Source organism: Budorcas taxicolor, chromosome 10, assembly GCF_023091745.1.
Source record: "Budorcas taxicolor isolate Tak-1 chromosome 10, Takin1.1, whole genome shotgun sequence".
Classification (NCBI taxonomy): domain Eukaryota; kingdom Metazoa; phylum Chordata; class Mammalia; order Artiodactyla; family Bovidae; genus Budorcas; species Budorcas taxicolor.
In genome coordinates, this window is record NC_068919.1 from 100,881,813 (window position 1) to 100,904,728 (window position 22,916).

General features: G+C 44.1%; 1 protein-coding gene across 1 annotated transcript in view; it reads left to right on the plus strand.

The window, feature by feature from the left end:
* Nucleotides 1–1,141: 1,141 nt before the first annotated feature.
* Nucleotides 1,142–22,916, plus strand: part of CTDSPL2 (CTD small phosphatase like 2) — a 72,707-nt gene continuing 50,932 nt past the window's right edge. Inside the window, exon 1 of the mRNA XM_052646961.1 lies at nt 1,142–1,206. The gene's annotated coding sequence lies outside the window, so the exon portion shown is untranslated. The remainder of the gene's footprint in view (nt 1,207–22,916) is intronic.

The window sequence follows — 22,916 nt, forward strand, 5'->3', positions numbered from 1 at the left end:
CGTGTCTGCCCGGTGCCCTTACGACGCCCGTCATTTTTTCACAACGCGTCTCAATTCTGTTTCCTTGTCGAGCTTCTTCAACAGACTGAACTCTCGGAGTGCCTGCCTTGTTCGCTGTCGCACGCCTGGCGTCTGGTACGGTCCTAACAAACGAAGCGCTCACAGGACGTTTCTTGACGGAATAACGAGAGCGGCCCGCAGCTTTCCGCGCAGACCATGCTCCTCCCGCCCGCACGCTCGGGCTGCCGCCTCCCCACTGGGGCCGGACCGCCGCACGGGTCCGTGCTCCGCCGCGAGGCCGTCGGCGCCCCGACCCGGGCCCGCGGGAGGAGGAGCCCTTTCATCAGGACGGCCCGCCGCGCGAGGCGTGGGCTCACGTGACCCCCGAGCGCCGGCTGCGCCCTCGCGGCGGCGCGCGGCAACGGAGCACCTTCCGGGCCCGGCCGGACGCGGCGCCGCCGCGGTCCGCGCCCCGCCTCCGCGCGCCGGGCCGGGCCTGCGCCTCAGCCGCCGGGCCTCCGCGCGCCGGGCCGGGCCTGCGCCTCAGCCGCCGGGCCTCCGCGCGCCGGGCCGGGCCTGCGCCTCAGCCGCCAGGGGGCGCCGCCCGAGCCCCGCCCCCGGGCCGAGCGCGGCCCCTCGCTGCGCGGAGGCGGTGCCGTTAGCCGCGGGGGGAACACCGTCCTCGGGTCCCCGCCTCTCCGCTCCCTACTCCCCCTGCGACCGCCGCTACGGAGGCCCCTCACGCTCAAACATCCCGCGCTCCGGCGCGCCCGGCGGGTTCCGTCCTTGCGGCAGCTCCCGGCCCCGAGGCCCTGCCGCCTGCTTTCGCCTGGAGCTCGGGCTCGCGCGTTTCTTCCGGCCGCAGGAACTCCGGCGCGCTTTGCGGAAGGAGAGCTGTCTCGCGCGGCGTTTCTCCCCGCGCGGCTGGTCCTGTGTCTCTGCCGCCGGAGCCGCCCGCACTCCTCCCCTCCCTCCGCGCGGGGTCGCGGCGGGAGGGGGCGCGGGCGGGCAGGGCGCCTGCGCGGGGCGGCCGCGTTCCATCCGGGTCCCCGTCCGTGCGGTGCCGCAGGTCGGTAGGCGGGAAATGGCGACTGGCTGAAGGAGCTGGTTCTGTTGCTGCTGCGGGCGAAGCGGGAAGGACCCCACGCGCTGCGCAGCCGGGGCCGGCGCCGGAGCCCGGGGACACTTCTCTGTCGTCACAGTTAGGTAATGCCCCTCGCCCGGACGCCGCCGCCGCCCGCCGCCCCTCCGCGGCCGTCTGCCCGGCTCTCCTCCCCGTCGCGCCCGGGCTCGCCGGCGGCTCCGGCGCCTGGGGAGGCATGCCCCGTGGGCGCGCGTCCGCCCGCCGTGCGGAGCCGCTCGCCTCTGCGCTCTCCCCCGGGAGCGGAGCGGAGCTCACTTCCCGCCCGCTTCCGCGCTCAGGCTGCGGCCTGTGTTGTGGCTTCTGGGCTTGGGTTTCACTTTGCTCCCCCCGCACACACACCCCGATCTCACGTCTCTGGTCCCCAGACCCGTGGTCCCGCCCGGTATCGGCTTGGATCTGCCTACCGAACCTGGCCCCGTCTGATGTTCTCGCTGTTTCATTCTTTACGGTAGGGTGCTTTTGGAGGGGGCGTTGCTCTCAGTTTTTAGATTCACCTTGTGAAGACCTGGAAGAAGCGATCTCACGAAGCACTGTTTGTCTGCTGTTAAAATGTGGGGTTGACATTGTTACTTTTGAAAATCAGAGTGAAGGCCTCTGGTTTCTGTAGTGGTCAGTTAAGGGTGAATCTTCCTGTACGTAGCAGTCTGCGCTTTCTTTGGGTAGTAAATGCCTGTGTAGATACTTACTTTTGCATTCTTGACTAGAATTCCGTGATGAGTAGTTGCATAAGTCAATCGTGTTTATTTACTTCTCACTCTCGTGGTGGCTGGATGTGTGAAGGATGTTAAGTACTTTAGAGTACCTTAGGGAAACCTACCAAGATACTGCTCGTAAACTGCTCTAAGATCTTGAGATGTACTTAGTAGCTGTTCCTCCAAGGCAGGGATTTACCTTTCCAGTGCCAATAAGACAATACCAAGATTACTGCCCAACATATGTATACCATCAGTGACTTCAAAGATAGGTTATCTTCGTAGTTTTCAGGTTGTAGGTTTCCTTATATACCCTCTTCCCGTTCTTTGCCAAGTTTTCGTTTGTTGTCCAGCTGTTATGCTTACAAAGCAAGGAAATGGCTAGTTAAAGCTACTTTTATTCCTTTTTGTTATTTTCCACATTGCAAATCAGTTGTCCATAAAGAGAATAAGAGGCTGTTGGTGTTTCTCAGAATTGTTTTTCAATCTTGTTTAATTTGGGGCCTTTGTAATTTTTTTAACTAGTCCATTTAAGTTTTAAAAATGTGGTTTACATTACACATCATTTGATATTTGTAACTCAGAGGCTTTCAGCTCTCTAGGTTCAGTTTAAAAGATTTCACTATTGTTTGCATATTAGAATTTCATTAATAAGCAGGAACACACAAACAGTGTTACAGTTGTCATTTGGTAGATTTCTCCCCAAGGTCATAAAGAAAGTCAAGGTAAAATGTAGCTCGTAGGTGAAGCAGTCGTTTAGGATTGAGTTGAACTTCATACTTATCTTCAAAGCAAAAAGAATAGGGGGTGGGAAGTGGAGGTAAGGGCAATTGGATACTTGCTTAGTCGGTTTGTTTAAACGGTCGGGCCAGATATGTGACTTAAAAGGATATAAAATGAAGTATTGGTCTAGTGTAGATTTTATCTGGTCACTTAAGTGACCTTTTTTGTAGTTTATAAAGCACGAATGTTTTAAATAAAATTTGTTTTACGGACAGGTGAGTGTGCATTGTATGTAGACTTTGTCTTCAAGAACTCTTCCGGATTGTTCTAGCTCTCCATTCATTCAGTTCTTTCAATAATCTTTTCAGTATAGGTTGAAAGGCTGTGAAAGTTCTTACGTGGTGTAGTCCTTAACCTTTGTGAACTTGTAACTGTACAGAAATTCTAAATAGGATTGCATAGAAAAAACAAACAATCGGTTTATAATATTTGTTTATAATGTAATGTTCATAGCACTCTATATAGTGTCTCTTGGACATTCCATCTGAGCTAGTAATGCTGTTCTTTTTTTCGTGGTTAAGAAATTCAGAATTAGGGGTGTTTTATCTTTCCTCAATTCATCTAGCTGATCCCATGTTTGAGATTTTAGGTCAAGAGGATTCTTCATGAGATTATTATACAGCAGAATCCATCCAGTGGCGGTTTTTAAAAAAACCTTCGACCTGTTCAGAAAGGATGTTCTAGACTCTAGACTTGTAACTGTAGGATTAATTGCAGATCGAATGAACTGGTATAAGATTACCTCATTCATAGAGTTTTGGATTAATGTGATAAAGAACAAAGTGGTTTGTCAGAATTGGGAATAAACCATATCTAACTAAAGTTGTAATTTACCAAATTGTTGCGAATGCATAAACTGGAAAAGACACTTTAGTCATAAATACCAGGTGTGCTGAGATGAGAAGACCTCGTATGTGATATGCTCTAAGTAATTCTTTTGGGTGCTTACCTGACCGTTTTAGCTGGATTGACTACAGGGGTCATTTGCTCTTCTTTGAAGATGAGAAGATTTAACAGAGGTGGGACTTAAGATGAATCCATACAACTTTTAGTTTCCAGTTTACATTTGCTATGACACGTATATCTATGCCAGACATACATTCACTACTGAGTTATGCCCACGTTAATTTTTACTTGCAAAGCTAGACTCCGTGGGTGACTGCGTGCTTTAACTTGAGAATAGCCAATGCCAAACTCTGTGTCTCTCCTTTGTGTTACGGAATTCTCTCTACAGTGTTTTGTTTAAAATTACAAATTCTCTGAAAGAGATGCTTTATAAACTATTGCCTTTTATTGACAGTATTAGCGCAGATTAGTTTATCAAAGAAATTTGCTGATAGCACCAACAGTCGAGGATTCAGAGGCAATGGAACATAGAAGTGAGCTGTGGTCAGGAAAGGTGTGGTGTGTCAGAACACTAAGGAAGAAGGGCGTGGGGGGAGTACGGTTATCGTGAGGAACGCGGGCTTCTTGGGGTCTTTTGAAAATCTTATGAATCTGACAGTAATGAGTGAGACTAAGAGTGGTCCCAGGAAGAACTGTGAGACCTTGAGGACAAGCATGGATCATAGACTCGGCTGGCCCTTCTATTTACCTCATCTGCAGGTCCTCTGTTTATTACGGTATTTTTAGAAAAGAATGGAGGGGAACACTAAAATACCGTTGGAAAAAAATCAGTGTTGTGAAATATTTACATTAAGAAGTCTTTAATATAGCTGTAAAATAAGGTCACAGCAGGCCATTTAACTCTATTAGTGACCCCATGTTTTATGGTAATTGTAGGCTCTCCTGTATTCGTTTCGAGAAATTATAGAAAAGGAAGTTTATCTAGATAAAACATGAATCATCAGCTGTGCTTTGACTTGAGGTTCTAGCAGTCAGGTTTTCATAATAGCATAATAATTGTAGAACAAGGAAGTGTGTTTATTACTTTGAGTAAAGCAACATAAAAGTGTGCTAGTAGAAGGCATTTGAATAGTTCAGAAATAATTGGGATTATATTTAGTAATAGTGGCTTATATATAGTTTAGGAAGAAGATTTTCTTGGACTAAATACTTCTATATGGAGGAATTGAAAACTAAAAAAGCAGAGCCATTGCTAAAAATAAATAAGAAAGGGAGATTAAGAATCTGTTAGTATCATAACATGATATTTTAAGTTTCTCCTGTTGACCAGTTACTGTTCAAGTAGAAATTTAAAATACATTTTGTTAAAAGAGTGTAACATTTGTTAAAAATACACAGGACCAGTAAGTATCTTTTCAGTTGAGGAAAACTATGATTATGTGTTTCAGTAATAATTGCTTTCTTCCTGATGTTCCCTAAATATGTATGATTATCCTGTTGAGTTGAAAATGATTAACTTCTTACTGACCTTACAAGCACCTGCTTTAGTGTATTTTGTTAAGTAAGGTAATTATAAAATATAATCCTTTAGTTTCCTGATGTACTGATAAAAATTGTTTGAGAAATATAATCACACTGCAAACTATCATGCTTCTCCCCCTCATTTGTGATATTTGTTGTTGTTGTTCAGTTGCCAAGCCGAGTCCCGCTCTGGCGACCCCATGGATTACAGCGCGGCGTGTTCACTCGTCCTTTACTATCTCCTGGAGTTTGCTCAAGTTCACGTTCATTGAGTCAGTGATGCTATCTAACCATCTCACCCTCTGCCACCCTCTTCTCCTTCTGCCTTCAGTCTTTCCCGTTTTGTTTTATCCTGCTTTTTAGTAGTAGCAAACAAGAGGATGCTTCTCTTAGAGAATTATGATCATACCTCATCTTTGACTGGTAATTTTGATAAAAATTCACTCTTGTTAAAACTTTAAAATTATGTATATTATTTGTGACTGTGCTGCCCTTGTTGCAAGATGCAGGCTTTTTCTAGCTGGGGTGAGCGGGCGCTCCTCTCCAGCTGTGGTCCATGGGCTTCTCATCATGGGGGCTTCTCTCGTCTGGAGCCTGGGCCCTTGGGTGACGGGCTCAGTAGTTGGGGCCCATGGGCTTAGCTGCCCCACAGCATGTAGGGTCTTCCCAGACGAGGAATTGAACCTAGGTCTCCTGCATTGGCAGGTGGATTCCTTACTGAGCCACCAGGGAAGTTTTAACTTTGTCTTCAGTTTATCTCAATCATAAGGATTAGTTTTTCTTTGGTAGGTAGTAATATGAGTAGTAGGAAATTATTTCAGGTACTCAAAGATTTTTAGTTAAAAACTAATCTTCATTTTTGCTAACGTCTCATTGATTCTTTTTTTACTATCAAATTAATGTGGTCTGAGAGTTTCATATTTCTACTGACCTGAGAGTAAGTTGAATATAAATTTAACTTTCTTTAAATAGAAGTTTTTATTTAAAAAGTATAAATAGTTGTATCCCTCCCCTTGCACAATTTTGGTGAGAACTACCTAAAGAGTACTTTTAGGAAAATTTTGCCAAAATTGTCTTTGCTTTTTTATTCTTCAAAATTTTCTTTGTTAATGTATCCAGTAAGTGCATTGTAACTTGCATGTATACAGGTAACTCTAGTAAATTTAAAACATTATATATGTTGGAATATATGGATATTCTATAGAAAGGATAGAAATATGATGAAAAATAATAGACTGGAGTGACAGATTTCCCATGTGCTTTTCTCATGAGTATTGTAGTACTCAGTTCTTAGAAATTCATAATTTTACATTTCTTCTAGAATAGCACATCTTGTTGCAAAGTTTTATTAGTATGGATTCTTTTCATGCTGTGTAATAGAATGCTCTTTTTACAACATGTGTAAGTTATGTTGCAGGTAGTTAAAATTACAACAGTCTTCAAATTGCTGTTCCTTTAAAGCTTAGGTGAAAGAAATACAAGTCTGTCCTCAGCAGAAGTACATGCTATCTCATTCTGTACATAACAAATACTGATTTTTGCCCTAATGGTATTTCAGTGGAGTATATACGAAGTTTTAAGTTGTGGTCCTGAGACAGTGTTTTTTAAAAACTCATTTTCCCTTTTCATCGCCTGTCCTCTTTCCCCAGGTTTGTAAAAAGGCACTTATTTCAGTTGCGCTGGGCCTTCTTGGCTGTGCTGGGTCTTGGTGGCTGTGCTGGGTCTTGGTGGCTGTGCTGCGGCTCCTGCAGTTGCTGCTGAGGTGCCTGGGCTTCTCACTGTGACGGCGTCTCTGGCTGCAGAGCACGGCTCTGGACACCCGGGGTTTAGTGGCTGCGACACACGGGTCCCCTAGTTGTGGCCCGTGGGCTTCGTTGGTCTGTGGCATGTCGAACCTTCCCGGACCAGGGACCGAACCTGTGTCCCCTGCATTGGCAGGCAGCTTCTTATCCACTGTACCACCAGGGAAGCCCCAGTCGTATTTTAAAACACATATGTTAGTGGCTGTGCCTTAGTGATCAACGGACTGAATAATGCCATCTTTAAAAAATCAGGGCGGGAACTTCCCTGGTGTCCAGTGGTTAAGCATCTGCCTTCCAGTGCGGGGGGGGCTCGGGCTCCATCCCTGGTCGGGCAACTAAGACCCCACTCGCCGCCAGTAACGAAGCCTGCATCCAGCGGCAGAACATCCCGTGTGCCACAGTGAACACCCAACACCGCCCAAAATAAATAAATGTTAAAAAAAAATCAGCTTATATTTTCATTGAGCATTTACTCATCAATAATCTAACAACCCATATGTTTTGTTTCTGTAGAAAAATTGATCATGGTTTTAGAGAAAGCATTTTTTAAAAATTTTGGTTGTTCATTGAAAACTTTAAAGAGTCTTAATTTCATCAACCTGACTCAGCAGCTCCTTTATGTTTTGTGCATTTCCCCATGTTTTTCTGCTTTTTATTATGTTTATATTTAGTAGTTTTTGAAGAATTCTATAATGTTTTAAAACAGAGAAAATTACATATCGAGTATTAATAACCTAAAAAGACGACTTCATCACACACTTTGTTGGGAAGGGCTCAGTGAAAAGAGTCTCCCTGTCCTGAAGTCGATGACTCATGGAATGCTCCTCTGCTTCATCTTCCTGGTCTGGCTGACTTTTGACTTGTTGGATGACAAGTGGGAGAGACCAAGAAATCTCTTCTTCCTGTAAAATCTTTTAATGAAGGGCTTGGGAAGGTAGTGGAGAGTAAAAGTGGACAGGTGTAGTATCTGAACCTGTTAATTTCAGATGATACAACTGGAAGAGACAGTGAACACAGACACTGATATTTTTGTCATGGGGTGTAACTAAGGCAGTGATTTTTTTTTTTTTTAGCATTTTCTTTCTCAGGTGTAAGCTGAGTAGTGCTCCTGTGTGTAATAGAGCGTAAATTAACAACCTTACAGAAATTTCGAACTAGAGGGTACCAAAGGGGTCATCTAGTCTTTGCTTCCCTATGATGAACCATCTGAAGACTTTTAACATGTAGTAAATGTTTGTCTTAATTAGGGTGCTTCTAGATGAGTTGTATGTGATAGTAGAATAAAAACAGCTCAGATTAATTAATGACTCATCTCCTGTTTTGACAGATCTTTTTTAAGGTAAAATTTACATGTAGTAAAATGCATAGCTATGATGTCCAATAACCTCTTTTGCTGTTGAGGAAATGAAATGATTGCTAGAATGCAGGTCTTAATCAATGTCTAATCAGTGTTAGAGCTCACGTGGTAGATTCAGGACTGATGCCTCCCAGTCCAGGGGCTATTCCTCTAGTAACTCACTCAGGAGCCTACTCCAGAACTTCGCATTTATAGTTTCTCTATATAGCCAGTTTATAGCTTACATATATGTATATTTTATGGGGAAACCCAAATTGTTGCCTTTAAAACTTGATTTGTGGTCACTGTAATAGTTTTCTTTTTATATCTTTTGGCCCACTTTTGTTTCCCTTTTCTTTTATTCAGCAAAAATTTGTTTGAAAGAATGCACATTAGGTTAGCGTTAGATAATTTGTTAAGAATCCTTCGACTACAATATACTGTTTTGTTGTTGATAGAAATTTGTGTAGTTAAGACCTCTGTAGCAAATTATCAACTGAGATTATGCTCATATCATTATTGTAATCTTGTTCGCATAAGACTAATTGCAACCATAATTGTTGGCATCCAGTGTTGCTTGGGGTCAGGGATTTTGTGAAGAGGAGGGAAATCTTATGAGGAAGGAATCTTTTTAGTTTTATTTGTAGACCTCTTTTTGTGAGCAAGAATTGATTACTGCAGTGAGGATTTTGTGTTTTGGTGATACAGTTTTTTCTCCATTCTGTAGCCTCTTTGAGGGAAATGAAAAAAAATGACGATTCAGTTCAGCAAAGATTGCGCTATTATGTTTGCCAGCTTGTTGGAGTTATAAGATCTCTGCCTTCAGCACTCTTGCAATCTAGTGCAGTTAAAGATGTATAAACAGATTATTTTAATACGATTTTTAAAGAGCTGTGGCGAGAGAGTCGCACGTTTATCCAGGCATGGGCCTGTGGGGATGGTTACTTGCTGGGTGTGTGATCCTTGGGCTGAGCTGTAAGTGATGAGGATAAGAATCAGTGGAAAGGGAGGGATGTGGAGCAAGGAGAGAAGGAGAAGCGGGGTGTCGCGGCGAGGGCAGGAAGCTGCTCTTGCTGGACTGGAAAGGGGGAGGCGGCGGGCAGCGGCGGAGAGACTCGGAGAGGCCCATCTCGGAGGGCTCTGCATGTTTTGCTAGGGTTTCGTTTCTGTTTTGAAGGGAGGTGGTGGCAGGAACAGGCAGGTTTGTGGAGTGCAGAAGATCGATTTACAGCGGACAGACAGAAACATTTTAGAGGTAGAGTCGTCAGGATTTGGTGACTGACTGTAGGGGACAAGGGAGGGAGGAACGATGAGGCGTTAGGGTGACTTCTGGCGTGATGGTCAGGCGGGTGACTTGTGATCAAGAACAGAGTAGGGGGCCTTCCCTGGCGGTCCAGTGGTAAAGACCGTGTTCCCAGTGCAGGGGGTGTGGGTTTGATCCCACATGTCACACAGTGCGGCAGAAAAAACAGAAAGGAGAGAGTAGCAAAAATACAAAAGGAGTAGGGGTGAGATGGGAAAGGTGGGTTCAGCTTTGGGTAAGTTGGATTGGAGGTGCAGAGTGGCAGTTTTGAGAAAGCTCTTAGATGAGAGTCTGAAATTTTAGAGATGATAGAGAAGCTAGAAGACAAAGAATTAACGATGCCATTTGGAAGCGCCCCCACCCCCACCCCCAGAGACTGCAGAGACTTGGAAAGCAGACTTAATTGCCTGGGTTTAGATTGTTGAACATCAGCTTCTTTATTCCTGAAATGAGATCTGGTTCAAATGTTGAAAAAGTGGAAATGTTCTCTACTCTCTACTTTTCCTCCTAGTGCCATGAATCCGTAAGCTCGGAATATGCTCCACCCCTTGCTGTGCTCCTTCTGTGACAGAATCCGCTTAGACTGCGTCTGTTCCAGTGGCGGTGTTTTTCCCTGACCTGCTCAAAAGCCCTGCGAGATAACGCTGTCCAAGTGCTGCATTCAGCATGCAGGCAGATTTGGGAAACTCAGCGGTGGCCACGGGATTGGAAAAGGTCAAGTTTTCGTTTCAATCCCTAAGAAAGGCAGTGCCAAAGAATGTTCAAATTATTGTAGAATTGCATTCATTTCACATACTAGCGAGATAGTGCTCAAAATCCTTCAAGCTAGGCTTCAGCACTATGTGAACCAAGAACTTCCAGATGTACAGGCTGGATTTAGAAAAGGCAGAGGAACCAGAAATCAAATTGCCAACATTTGTTGGGTCATAGAGAAAGCAAGAGAATTCTAGAAAAACATCTACTTCTGCTTCATTGACTATGCTAAAACTTTTGACTGCGTGGATCACAGCAGACTGTGAAATATTCTTAAAAGAGATGGGAATACCAGACCACCTTGTCTGTCTTCTGAGAAACCTATATGCAGGTCAAGAAGTAACACCTAGAGTCAGACATAGAACAACAGACAAGTTCAAAATTGGGAAAGGAGTATGACAAGACTGTATATTGTCACCCTGTTTATTTAACTTATATACAGAGTACAGCATACAAAATTCCGGGCTGGATGAAACACAAGCTGGGATCAAGGTTACTGGGAGAAATATCTTAAACCTCAGATATGCAGATGATACCACTCTAATGGCAGAAAGTGAAATAGAACTAAAGAGCCTCTTGATGAGGCTGAAAGAGGAGAGTGAAAAAGCTGGCTTGAAACTCAACATACAAAAAAATAAGATCCTGGTATCTAGTCCCATCACTTCATGGCAAATAGATGGAGAAAAAATGGAAGCAGTGGCAGACTTTATTTTCTTGGGCTCCGGAATCACTGTGGATGGTGACTGCAGCCATGAAATTAAAAGACACGTGCTCTTTGGAAGGAAAGCTATGACAAACCTAGACAGCATATCACTTTGCCAGAAAAGGTCCGTATAGTCAAAGCTATGGTTTTCCCAGTAGTCATATACAGATTTGAGAGTTGGACCATAAAGAAAGCTGAGCGCCGAAGAATTGCTGCTTTCGAATTGTGATGCTGGAGAAGACTTTTGAGAGTCCCCTGGACAGCAAGGAGATCAACCAGTCAATCCTAAAGGAACTCAACCTGGAATATTCGTTGAAAGTACTGATGCTGAAACTGCAATACTTTGGCCAGCTGATGCTAAGAGCTGGCTCGTTAGAAAAGACCCTGATGCTGAGAAAGGCTGAGGGCAGGAGGAGAAGGGGACGACAGAGGATGAGATGGTTGCGTGGCATCGTTGACACAGCGGACACGAGTTTGAGCAAGCTCCGGGCTGTGATGAAGGACAGGGAAGCCTGGTGTGCTGCAGTCCATGCAGAGCTGGGCACGGCTTACCCCGAACAGCAGCGTATCTTCCAGTCTTTACTTGGATCATTTCATTATTGCTGATGATAGAGAGCTTACCTAGTAATGGAACTCTAAAGAACTTAAGAGGATGGCTAATTTGTAGTGTAAATGGTAGAGTTACCAAAATCAGGCTATATGTGTATGTGTAAACTTTTTTAAGTGTAGGTAATGAAGTTAGACTACTGCAGATATTATGTAGGTAATTTCTGGCAGTACTTGGCCCAATTAATATGTATGGTCTTTGGTTTTGATGAGGAAATGTTGGCCTCTTAAAATAAGTTGGAAAGTGTTCCCTTCTCTTCTCTGGACCAGTTTTGTTTAGATTTGGGTTTTGCCGGGGTTAGTGTGGGGGAATTGGTTTGTTCGGGTTTTTTTTTTTTTTTTTTTTTTTTAAATTTTTTGGTTAAATTCTTGAGTGAACTTGAAGTCAACCAGAATTCTTAACCTTCCCCAATTGATAGAAATTGGCCAGAGGCCAAATAAGAAACTCAGGCAAGGCTTTACTGGGGCGCTGCTGCAAGGGATGGGGGTGAGACCAAGAAACAGGTTCCCCTGTCCGCTTGCACGCTGTGGGGAAGCGGACTTGTTCCGTGTATGGGGTGAGTGCAGGGGTGTGTCCAGGGCCAGAGAGGTGGCTAGGAGGTCTGCCCACCCCTTCCTCAGGTGGTGTTGGGCGCAGAGGGCATGTTTAGTGCCTTGCGTTTGCCCAACTCCCTGCTCTTGTTCCAGGCTCTTCAAAAGTGGCTGTTGGGGGTTTTTTGGTCTCTTTGTATCTTTTGTCCAGAATTTGCCCCAACTGCTCATGCAGACAGTTATTTTTAGTCGCATACAGTTTCTTTGTACTTTTGTTGCTGGAAGAGAGGTTTGTCCGGATGCAAGCTTTGGAGCGCTACAGCGAAAGGGTCCTGGGTCCCAGCCTGTCAGAGCCGCCTGGGTCTGGAATTTTTTAGGGTTGAGACTTTCTCTGCAATTTCAGTTTTTTAAAATATGGGCTGATCAGGTTCCCTGTGAGCTTTGGTGGTACTTTTTCTTTTTTTTTTCAGAGGTTTGAGCGTTTCGTCTAAATTGTTCAATGTGTGGGCATAAAGTTGTAGTATATTATTTTTCTGTGAACGGCTGCAAGATGAATAGTAGTGTTCACTAAACTGTTCTCAGTATTGATAATTTGTGTGTTCTCTCTTTTTTCCCCCATTCTTGCTCTAGGTTTATCAATTTATTGATTTTTAAAAAAACAAACCAACTTTTGGTTTTACTGAGTTTTCTGTTTTTAACTTCATTGATTTTCTGTTGCTTTTTGACAGTGGGTGGTATTTTCTTCTTTTTGAGTGTGTGTTTTACAGTATTTTAATGAATTCTGAATATTATAAATAGGACAGTAAAGACTGACTAGTGTTTATACCTGACAAATGGCGTATCCTCTGGCATCGTCTAGGGGGTCTCATTAGGCTCAGTTTTGGCTTTGTTGTTTCATAGGATGCCTCAAGTGCACGGTGGGCTTCAGATTGCTCTAGTGTTACTTTGTGCTTAGGCTGGAAGTGGAGGTATGAGAAGGTGCTCCTCAGCTTTCCCAGTTGACTCCCAGAGTCCGGCTTTCCCTGCGTGCCTGTGGCTGTCTGGAATCGAGGCGCCCCTGCCCTTCCCCAGAGGTCAGTGCAGTCGGCGCCTCCCACGTGCTGGGGTCCGGGAGTCCGTTGTCCTCGTCCAGTCTCAGTCCTGGATAAGCCCTGCACGTCTGGCGTCAGAGCCGGGGGCTTTCAGTGCTGTTGCCGCGGGGTGCCAGTCTGGGCCTTGCATCTTTACACATCTTGTGTGGAAGAACCTGCCTTAGGTGGTCTGAGATCCGGGCCCCAAGGCCGGCCCCCGCAGTCGTGCAGAGGCGTCAGTAGAGGGCTTTGCTTGCGCTCTGCCCCATCCTGGTGATGCCTGGACGGACTGGCGTTCCGGGGCACTGCCCCTGCCCTCCAGTGTTTGTTCTTAGAGAAGGAGGGCCTGGTGGGGCGCCCCGGCCGCTCCAGGCCTCCGCTCTCTCCAGCCTCGCGTGCCCACGCGGTGAGCGCCGGCGGTGGTCTGTGGCGGAGGGCCTGTCGGCAGGTCTGGGCTCCCATGTGCCTGCTGCTCCCGGGAGTGCTAGCCTACGCTTCGCGTTCAGTAGTCTGTGTTACCAGTCGAGATGAATTCTGTTTACCTGCGTTCATGGCACCACTGTCTCTCTGCTTGCTCTGCCACAGGTAAGCCAGTGCTTACCTCCCGTCTCCTAGAAAGGGCTTGTCTCGTCTTGTATCTTTGTTTCGTTGGCCTGCGTCCTCAGCTCTCTCTGTCTTCAAGAAAAGTTTAATTCTGTAGTTTTTGTCTTACTGGTAGTGGCATTTCCCCCAGCTTTTTCCTTTCCATAGGCAGAAAATATTAATTTTCCCTATTAATGCATAAAAATGAATCTTTAGGTGAAACTCCAGTTACTAGTCAGAGGAGCTCTCTTTGCTGGAAGCTGTGGTTCGTTAACTGCATGACTTCTTTGCCCTCGAGATGCTCGGGATAACTCCCTTGCCTTCTCTTTGGTTTGAACCAAAGGAAAGGGTTCCAGCTAGCTAAACTGGCACAAAAGAAAGAGACTAACTTCTTAACTGGCCCTGGTTTACTTTTTTTTTAACCTAAACGCTGATTCCCCCAAAACTGTCTTGTGGACAGCACCTCGTCTGTAGTTTCCCTTGTCTTTGCCAAGAACCCCTCTTTCTCTTAACCTGCTTAACCCTTTGTTTGCAGTAAAATCACCCATTGTGAATAACTATGAGAAAAAGAGCAGAAGTAACAAACAAAACAGGATATAGAAAATTGAAAAATCTGATAATTTTTTAATTAATTAAAATTTTTGTTAATGGTAAACTATTTTTACATTGCTGGTTATTTTTATTGAAATTATCTGGAGAGTAACACACTTTTGTCATTGTCTCCATCTTATTTTCTTTCTGTCATAAAATGGAAATAATGAAAAAAGTGAAATGGAAATAATGAGTACTACTTTTTATTTTATTTTTTTTTTCTCAAACTTTTTATTTATTTGGCTGCACTGGGTCTTAGCACGTGGAACCTTCTTTGCCACATGCAGGATCTTTAGTTGCAGCATGTGGGATCTAGTTCCCCGAGCAGGGATCGAACCCAGGCCTCCTGCATTGGGAGCTTGGAGTCTTAACCACTGGTCCACCAGGGAAGTCCCTGAGTACTACTTTTTAAAGGACAGCTATTCATTATATATCACTTTAACCTTTTCTGTAGCTGAAGCAGTTACTTTATGTTTGGAAAGTTGACGGTTGGGTCTTCTGAAGTCAACCTACCAGAAAACCAACACAGAAGTTTTTACATAGTGCTTTGATTGTGTGTAATATTTGGTTGGATTATGTTTCTGTATTCAGATAAGCATTGACATTTAAACCTTTATTTTAAAGTATTAAATATAGTTCTGTTATTCTGGGGAGTTGGGGGAAAATATTGCAAATATCTAAACTCCTCAAAATTAGGCCTTAATTGGCAAACTAAAAAAGATTATATAATTTTTAAACTTTGTGTTTAAAACGGGGAAAATTATGGCTAACCAAGTTGCTAGAAATTCTTAGACATTTATTAAATGAGGGGAGTGACAGTACATATTTGCAGGATTTGCTCAGTTTAAAAACGATTTTTTGTTTAGAGTCCATTTAATATTTCTTAATATTTGCATTATTATGCAGTAAACTCTGTCTCTCTCAGCATTCTAGCAGATTCTAGATCACCTTTAGACAGGAGTGCTACCTTAGAGGTTTCTGCTCTGGTTGGGACAGTTGAACCAAAGTTCTTTTCAACCCTAGTATTTCAGATTCTCAAGGAAAAAAAGAGAAAAGGGCCTCCATAGACATTTTAAAAAATGTGAACTGTTAGTAACCTATGAACAGAATTAAAATGTTTAGTTTCGTTAGTTATGATTATCATTTAAAATAATTTTTACTTTGAATTAGCCAACATTTTGAAAATTAAAAATAAATTCTGATGTTTATTTACTCAGATTATTTGTATCCTGCTGGTTGAAACCATCTTTCCAAAAAATACTTTGTTATATTTTCCAGGCAGGAGTACTGGAGTGGGTTGCCATTCCCTTCTCCAGGGCATCTTCCCGGCCCAGGGGTCAAACCCGGGTCTCCCGCATTGCAGGCAGACGCTTTACCGTCTGCACCGCCAGGGAAGTCTAGCGTTCCTAGAGGTACTGCCAAATGCCAACAGCTTCTGCCTCATGAGCTCCCTGCTAAGGAGTTAGGAGTCGGATGTTTGGGCTGAAATTTGTGTGTAAGGCATTACGTTTGAAGTGATGTTCGTGCGTAATTCTGAACAGTTTCATTTTCTGACAGGTCGGTGGCCATATAAATTGTAGAACATTTATCTGAATGTTGGAATATTATGTGGCCATTAAAAATTATGTTTTCAGATTTTTCAGAGAATATTAATAGGGAGTTAACAGAATAAAATGGAGGAGGAAATGGCAACCCACTCCAGTATTCTTGTCTGGAAAATTCCATGGACAGAGGAGCCTGGTGGGCTGCAATCCATGGGGTTGCAAAGAGTTGTACACTGCTGAGCTACTGAGCAAGAGTATAAAAGGGGAAGAAACAGGTCAGGTCATAACTGTAGTATAACTCTAACTATTGATTAAAATATTTATATGTTTTAAACAATCAGTAATGCATAGCCAGATTTCAGTCATCTCTGGACTGAGGAATTATGTGAGTTCTTTTCGTATTTTTGTGCTTTTAAAGACTTCTAACAACGTATGTTTTAGATAAAAAATATGTCCAGTTGAAATGGAGGCTATTTTGAACTAGTAAGGGACCAAGGGTGAATTTTGTCTTTCATACACTAAAGAGCAATCCATTCGTCTCCTTGGATTGTTGTGAGCCTGGCATATGATACATATTCACAGCTTCCCCCTCCCCTCCCCCCCAAGTTTGGGCCATATTTTTCCTGTTTCGTTGCATGTCTCATAATTTTTTGTTGAAAACCAGTCCCTTAGATAACATATAGCCACTCTGGATTCAGAATTTTTTCCCTGAGGGTTGGTTGTTTCGGAATTCGCATAGGCGAAATCTGTGGACTGTGCCTTCCTTCAGGATATAGCTGCCGACGACTTGCTTAGTTTGTTGTTGTGTTATTTGTTTTGTTTTGTTTCTTTAATTTTGTTTTAATTTTGGAGCTTTACTAGGGCACACCCTGGTGTCTGCATTGCCTTGTGGTCAGCTAATGACTGAACGAACGCCACGCCTAGACATCTTGCGCAGCAGTGCTTCTGTTTCTTACCTGTGGATTCGTGTGGGGCGCACATTCAAAGTGCAGGCCTTTTGCAGGTCTTTCCCAGCTCCTATTTCCCACTGGTTCACTTTGAGTCTCCTGTGTTCTTAGATACAGCTGCAGAGTTGGCCAGGAGAGAGTGGGAGCTTGTGCCTCTGTAGTTGCTGCTGTGCGTGTGTGCTGCCTCCGCCAGGAATGTTGTCCCCACAGCCCCAGAGCTCAAGGATGGGGAGGTCTCGGCCCTCCTACTTCTGCCACAGAAATGGTCACGTAGACCAGGATTGTCACTTACACTAGCGATGCCCCAGAATGTGGTCATTGTCCAGCTGCTCTCAGTCGTGTGAGCCTGTTTTTATGGCAGCCTCAGAGCTGCCAGCCATCTCAGCCTGCCAGACCTGGGTGCTTGCAGATGGGTGTACAATGCAGCAGCCCCGAACAAGAATGACGCAGGCTCTCAATGTTTTGTTTGTTTTCAGATGCTTCAGTGTTTTTGCTAACAGTTGAACGTTTTTTTAAGCACGCTCAGATTGTTGTTTGCCTTTGGTTGATTTCCGTAGTGCTGATACGGTATGAACAGTGTGATATGATATGAACAGTGTGAAAAGGCGAAAAGAAAGCACAGTGAAAGATGAACTCCCCAGGTCTACTACTGTGTGAAAGAATCCCTTAGAAGACACGGAGTAGCCATCATAATCAACAGAAGAGTCCGAAATACAGTACTTGGATACAATCTCAAAAACGACAGAATGATCTCTGTTCGTTTCCAAGGCAAACCGTTCAATACCACGATAATCCAAGTCTATGCCCTGACAGTAATGATGAAGAAGCTGAAGTTGAACGGTTTTATGAAGACCTACAAGACTTTCTAGAACTAACACCCAAAAAAAGATGTCTGTTTCATTATAGGGGACTGGAATGCAAAGGTAGGAAATCAAGAAACACCTGGAGTAACAGGCAAATTTGGCCTTGGAATGCGGAATGAAGCAGGGCAAAGGCTAATAGAGTTTTGCCAAGAGAATGCACTGGTCGTAGCAAACACCCTCTTCCAACAACACAAGAGAAGACTCTACACTTGGACATCACCGGATGGTCAACACCGAAATCAGACTGATATATTCTCTGCAGCCAAAGATGGAGAAGCTCTATACAGTCAGCAAAAACGAGACCGGGAGCTGACTGTGGCTCAGATCATGAACTCCTTATTGCCAAATTCAGACTTTAATTGAAGAAAAGTAGGGAAAACCACTAGACCATTCAGGTATGACCTGGATCAGATCCTTTATGATTATGCAGTGGAAGTGAGAAATGGATTTAAGGGACTAGATCTGATAGACAGAGTGTCTGATGAACTATGGACGGAGGTTTGTGACATTGTACAGGAGACAGGGATCAAGGGCAAAGAAATACAAAACCCAAATGGGCCGCTGAGGAGGCCTTACAAATAGCTGTGAAAAGAAGAGAAGCAAAAAGCAAAAGAGAAAAGGAAGGATGCGCTCATCTGAAAGCAGAGTTCCAGAGAACAGCCAGGAGACATAAGAGAGCCTTCCTCAGCGATCAGTGCAAAGAAATAGAGGAAAACAACAGAATGGGAAAGACTAGAGATCTCCTCAAGCAAGTTATAGATACCAAGGGAACATTTCATGCAAAGATGGGCTCGATAAAGGACAGAAATGGTATGGACCTAACAGAAGCAGAAGATATTAAGAAGAGGTGGCAAGAATACACAGAAGAACTGTACAAAAAAGATGTTCACGACCAAGATAATCACGACGGTGTGATCACTCACCTAGAGCCAGACATCTTGGAATGTGAAGTCAAATGAGCCTTAGGAAGCATCACTACAAACAAAGCTAGTGGAGGTGATGGAATTCCAGTTGAGCTGTTTCAAATCCTGAAAGATGATGCTGTGAAAGTGCTGCACTCTGTATGCCAGCAAATTTGGAAAACTCAGCAGTGGCCACAGGACTGGAAAAGGTCAGTTTTCATTCCCATCCCTAAGAAAGGCAGTGCCAAAGGGTGCTCAAACTATCGCACAATTGCACTCATCTCACACGCTAGTAAAGTGATGCTCAAAATTCTCCAAGCCAGACTTCAGCAATACGTGAACTGTGAACTCCCTGATGTTCAAGCTGGTTTTAGAAAAGGCAGAGGAACCAGAGATCAAATTGCCAACATCCGCTGGATCATGGAAAAAGCAAGAGAGTTCCAGAAAAACATCTATTTCTGCTTTCTTGACTATGCCAAAGCCTTTGACTATGTGGATCACAATAAACTGTGGAAAATTCTGAAAGAGATGGGAATACCAGACCACCTGACCTGCCTCTTGAGAAATCTGTATGCAGGTCAGGAAGCACCAGTTAGAACTGGACATGGAACAACAGACTGGTTCCAAATAGGAAAAGGAGTACGTCAAGGCTGTATATTGTCACCCTACTTATTTAACTTCTATGCAGAGTACATCATGAGAAACGCTGGGCTGGAAGAAGCTGGAATCAAGATTGCCGGGAGAAATCTCAATAACCTCAGATATGCAGATGACACCACCCTTAGGGCAGAAAGTGAGAAGACCTGAAGAGCCTCTCGATGAAAGTGAAAGAGGAGAGTGAAAAAGTTGGCTTAAAGCTCAACATTCAGAAAATGAAGATTATGGCATCTGGTCCCATCACTTCATGGGAAATAGATGGGGAGACAGTGGAAACAGTGTCAGACTTTATTTTTTTCTTGGCTCCAGAATCACTGCAGATGGTGACTGCAGCCATGAAATTAAAAGATGGTTACTCCTTGGAAGGAAAATTATGACCAACCTGGACAGCATATTCAAAAGCAGAGACATTACTTTGCCAACAAAGTTCCGTCTAGTCAAAGCTATGGTTTTTTCTGTGGTCATGTATGGATGTGAGAGTTGGACTGTGAAGAAAGCTGAGCACCAAAGAATTGATGCTTTTGAACTGTGGTGTTGGAGAAGACTCTTGAGAGTCCCTTGGACTGCAAGGAGATCCAACCAGTTCATTCTGAAGGAGATCAGTCCTGGGTGTTCATTGGAATTGAATATTGAAGCTAAAACTCCAATACTTTGGCCACCTGATGCGAAGAGCTGACTCATTGGAAAAGACCCTGATGCTGGGAAAGATTGAAGGCAGGAGGAAAAGAGGATGACAGAGGATGAGATGGTTGGATGGCATCACCGACTCACTGGAAATGAATTTGAGTGAACTGTGGGAGTTGGTGATGGACAGGGAGGCCTGGTGTGCTGTGGTCCACGTGGTCGCAGAGGGTCGGACCCGACTGAGCGACTGAGCTGAACTGATGAGGTGGTCTTTGTCGTTTGTCCAGGGGCACTGCTGGTTTTTGAGGGCAGGGTCTGTTCGCATCCTCGCTGGCCGTGGTCAGGCTCTGAGGGGCTGCGTCCTGGTCTCTGTCCTGCGTCCCTGTTGCTTTGCTCCGTGCCGTGCCTTGCCTCTCAGGAGCTTGGTAGATGACAGACGTGGGCTTAGAAACCGAAATATCAACCAACTAATCTTACAGCAGTCTCAGGAGCAGTACCAGTACTGGAAGGTTTTAAGATAATATGTATGGTTACCGAAATAGTATATAATTTTTTTTTTTTTTTGGCAGTGCTCTCCCCACTCTTCCCTACTTTCTTTCTTTCTTGGCCGTGCCGGGTGGCATGTGGGAGCCTAGTTTCCCTACCAGGGGCATCGCATCGGTGCTCCTGGCAGTGGAAGTGTGGAGTCCTGACCACCGGGAAGTCTCTGCCTCGCCCTTAAATGGCTGAGTGAATCCGCATTTCCGTTGTCAGAGGATATGGCTATCACGTGCTCGATGGCTGTCCGTAGCTGTGTGCTTCATGTGTGACAGTCACCATTGGTTCTAAAGGAATACCTGCAGTCAATTTGGTTTTCTGAAGTGCTCATTTAAGTTTTCAGGAGAGATTCCCTGAGCACAGTACCCACTGAATTCTTACATTTCAGTAATAGTTTGTCCAGAGCCGTTATTTTTGCGAGTTATTTTCGTTGGATATAAAACCTTTGGTTTGTATGTTCTTCCCTTGATTATTTTATTTTAAATATATTATTCAGTTTTCATCTGGCATGAAGCATTGTTACTGAAAAATTTAGGATAGTCTAATTCTGTTATAAAGTCGCTTAGCGACTGTCTGCAGACTGCTGCCCGTGGACTGACTGGCTGCTTCTAAACACTGGTTCGTTTGCTTTGTACACAGCTGTGTCCGTTCATTTCCACGTCGGCTTAGGCTGCCTTTGCTATACGGTGCCAGAGAGGGTACGGAACCAAGAGAGCATGGTGGCCGGCAGTGGCGTCTGAGTTTCATTTTCATTGAACGATTCTCGACTTAAGATAGGTTCATTTGTAGATGTTTTTGAAAATATTAAAAAAATTTAAATACAAACAGCTTTCTTTGTGAAAAATTCCCCTATGCATTTGCTGTATGGGAATTTTCCTTTTCTGGGGAGTGATGTGCTGAAGAACAAAGAAATTAAAACAAAGTTTGTACACTGTGCATAGAGTTTTTAAGTAATACATGCCTTGATTAAATCCCTTTAGAAGTTCACATCGACTCTTCAGGGAAAAAGACAACATTTATTTTATTTGCGGATGACAGCTCAGAAACTGAGCACCGTTCGGTGATGAAAAGCAAATGGCCGTCCGGAAAGACAGTGTTGTACTCTTCCGGTGAAGCCTTTGCGTTTGGGCTTTTGGTTGAAATAGATTTTGTGTGTGCGCCTGTGTGCACTTTCTGTATTTTAAAAAAGGGAGGCATCCTAACTCTTTTCCTGTGGACATTGTGTTGGGTTATTAAAGACATCACTTCTTCAGCTTCCTAATTTGTCTGTAAGACCTTACTCTTTGCCAAGAATTTCTGCACCTTCTGCCGTGGGTAGTTGCATGTCCTCTGCACTTCTTTACAGCCTTTTCTAAGTCCATTTTCATTTTGAGCATCAAGATGAATGTACTCATTATACAGGGGAGAAAATAGTTAAGGGGCTATAGTTTAGTGATGATTGAAGTAGGATTAGAAGTAACATCTCTTAATTCTTAGTAGTTTTCATTCTGTTCTCAGTCGTCTCTTTAACAGATTCTAATTCAGGGAATATTCTCAACTACTGAGTCTTGGGACAACTTTGCCAGTCATTAATTTTCTCATCAGTAAAATGAGAGAGTTCAGATTGATGCCTTCCTATTTTCTTTCTGATGAGAACTTTTTCCTTTATATATTTTTCTGAGGCGCAGTAGGTTTAGAGTTTCAGGTACACAGCTAGGTGATTCAGTTATACATATACATATATATTATTTTGAAATTATTTTCCATTATAGGTTATTCTAAGATTCGTCCTCTAGACATGCAGTCTCTAATATGATAGCCACTAAGCACAGGTGGCTATTTAAAATTAAATTAATTAAAAAATTAAATTAATAAAAATTAAGTGAAGTTAAAAATCCAGTTCCTCAGTCACGCTAATTACAGGTTAAGTGCTTGGTTTTCACCCGGGTCTAGTGGCTGCCATATGGGACAGTGCAGACACAGAGTATTTCCATCGTTGCAGAAAGTTCTATTGGATAATGCTGTGTCTGGATGTTTTCCGTTTGGGTTTGATGCTGAAACAGTGGTAGCCATCTGAAAACCACTGAAAGGGGCTAGGAAATGCAAGTGCAAATAGAGATAACCTGAGATTTTGAAAGGTTGGCTTCCTGATGGCTCAGTTGGTAAAGAATCTGCCTGCAGTGCAGGAGACCCCGGTTCAGTTCCTGGGTCAGGAAGATCTGCTGGAGAAGGGATAGGCTACCCACTCCTTGGGCTTCCCTTGTGGATCAGCTGGTAAAGAATCCGCCTGCAATGCAGGAGACCTGGGTTCAGTCTCTGGGTTGGGAAGATCCCATGGAGAAGGGAACGGCTACCCACTCCAGTATCCTGGCCTGGAGAATTCCGTGGACTGTATAGTCCATTGGGTCGCAAAGAGTCGGACACGACTGAGCGGCTCTCACTTCGCTTCACGAGGTGCTGACTGTAGTCCCCTGTGCTGCACAATAAACCTCTGTTGCTTGATGCATGTCTGTTTTCTAAATTAGAAATTTAGCATTCTGTTCATACTAAGTCAAACAAGTGGAGCGAAAACGTCATAAAGGTTTTAGTTAGGCAAAAAT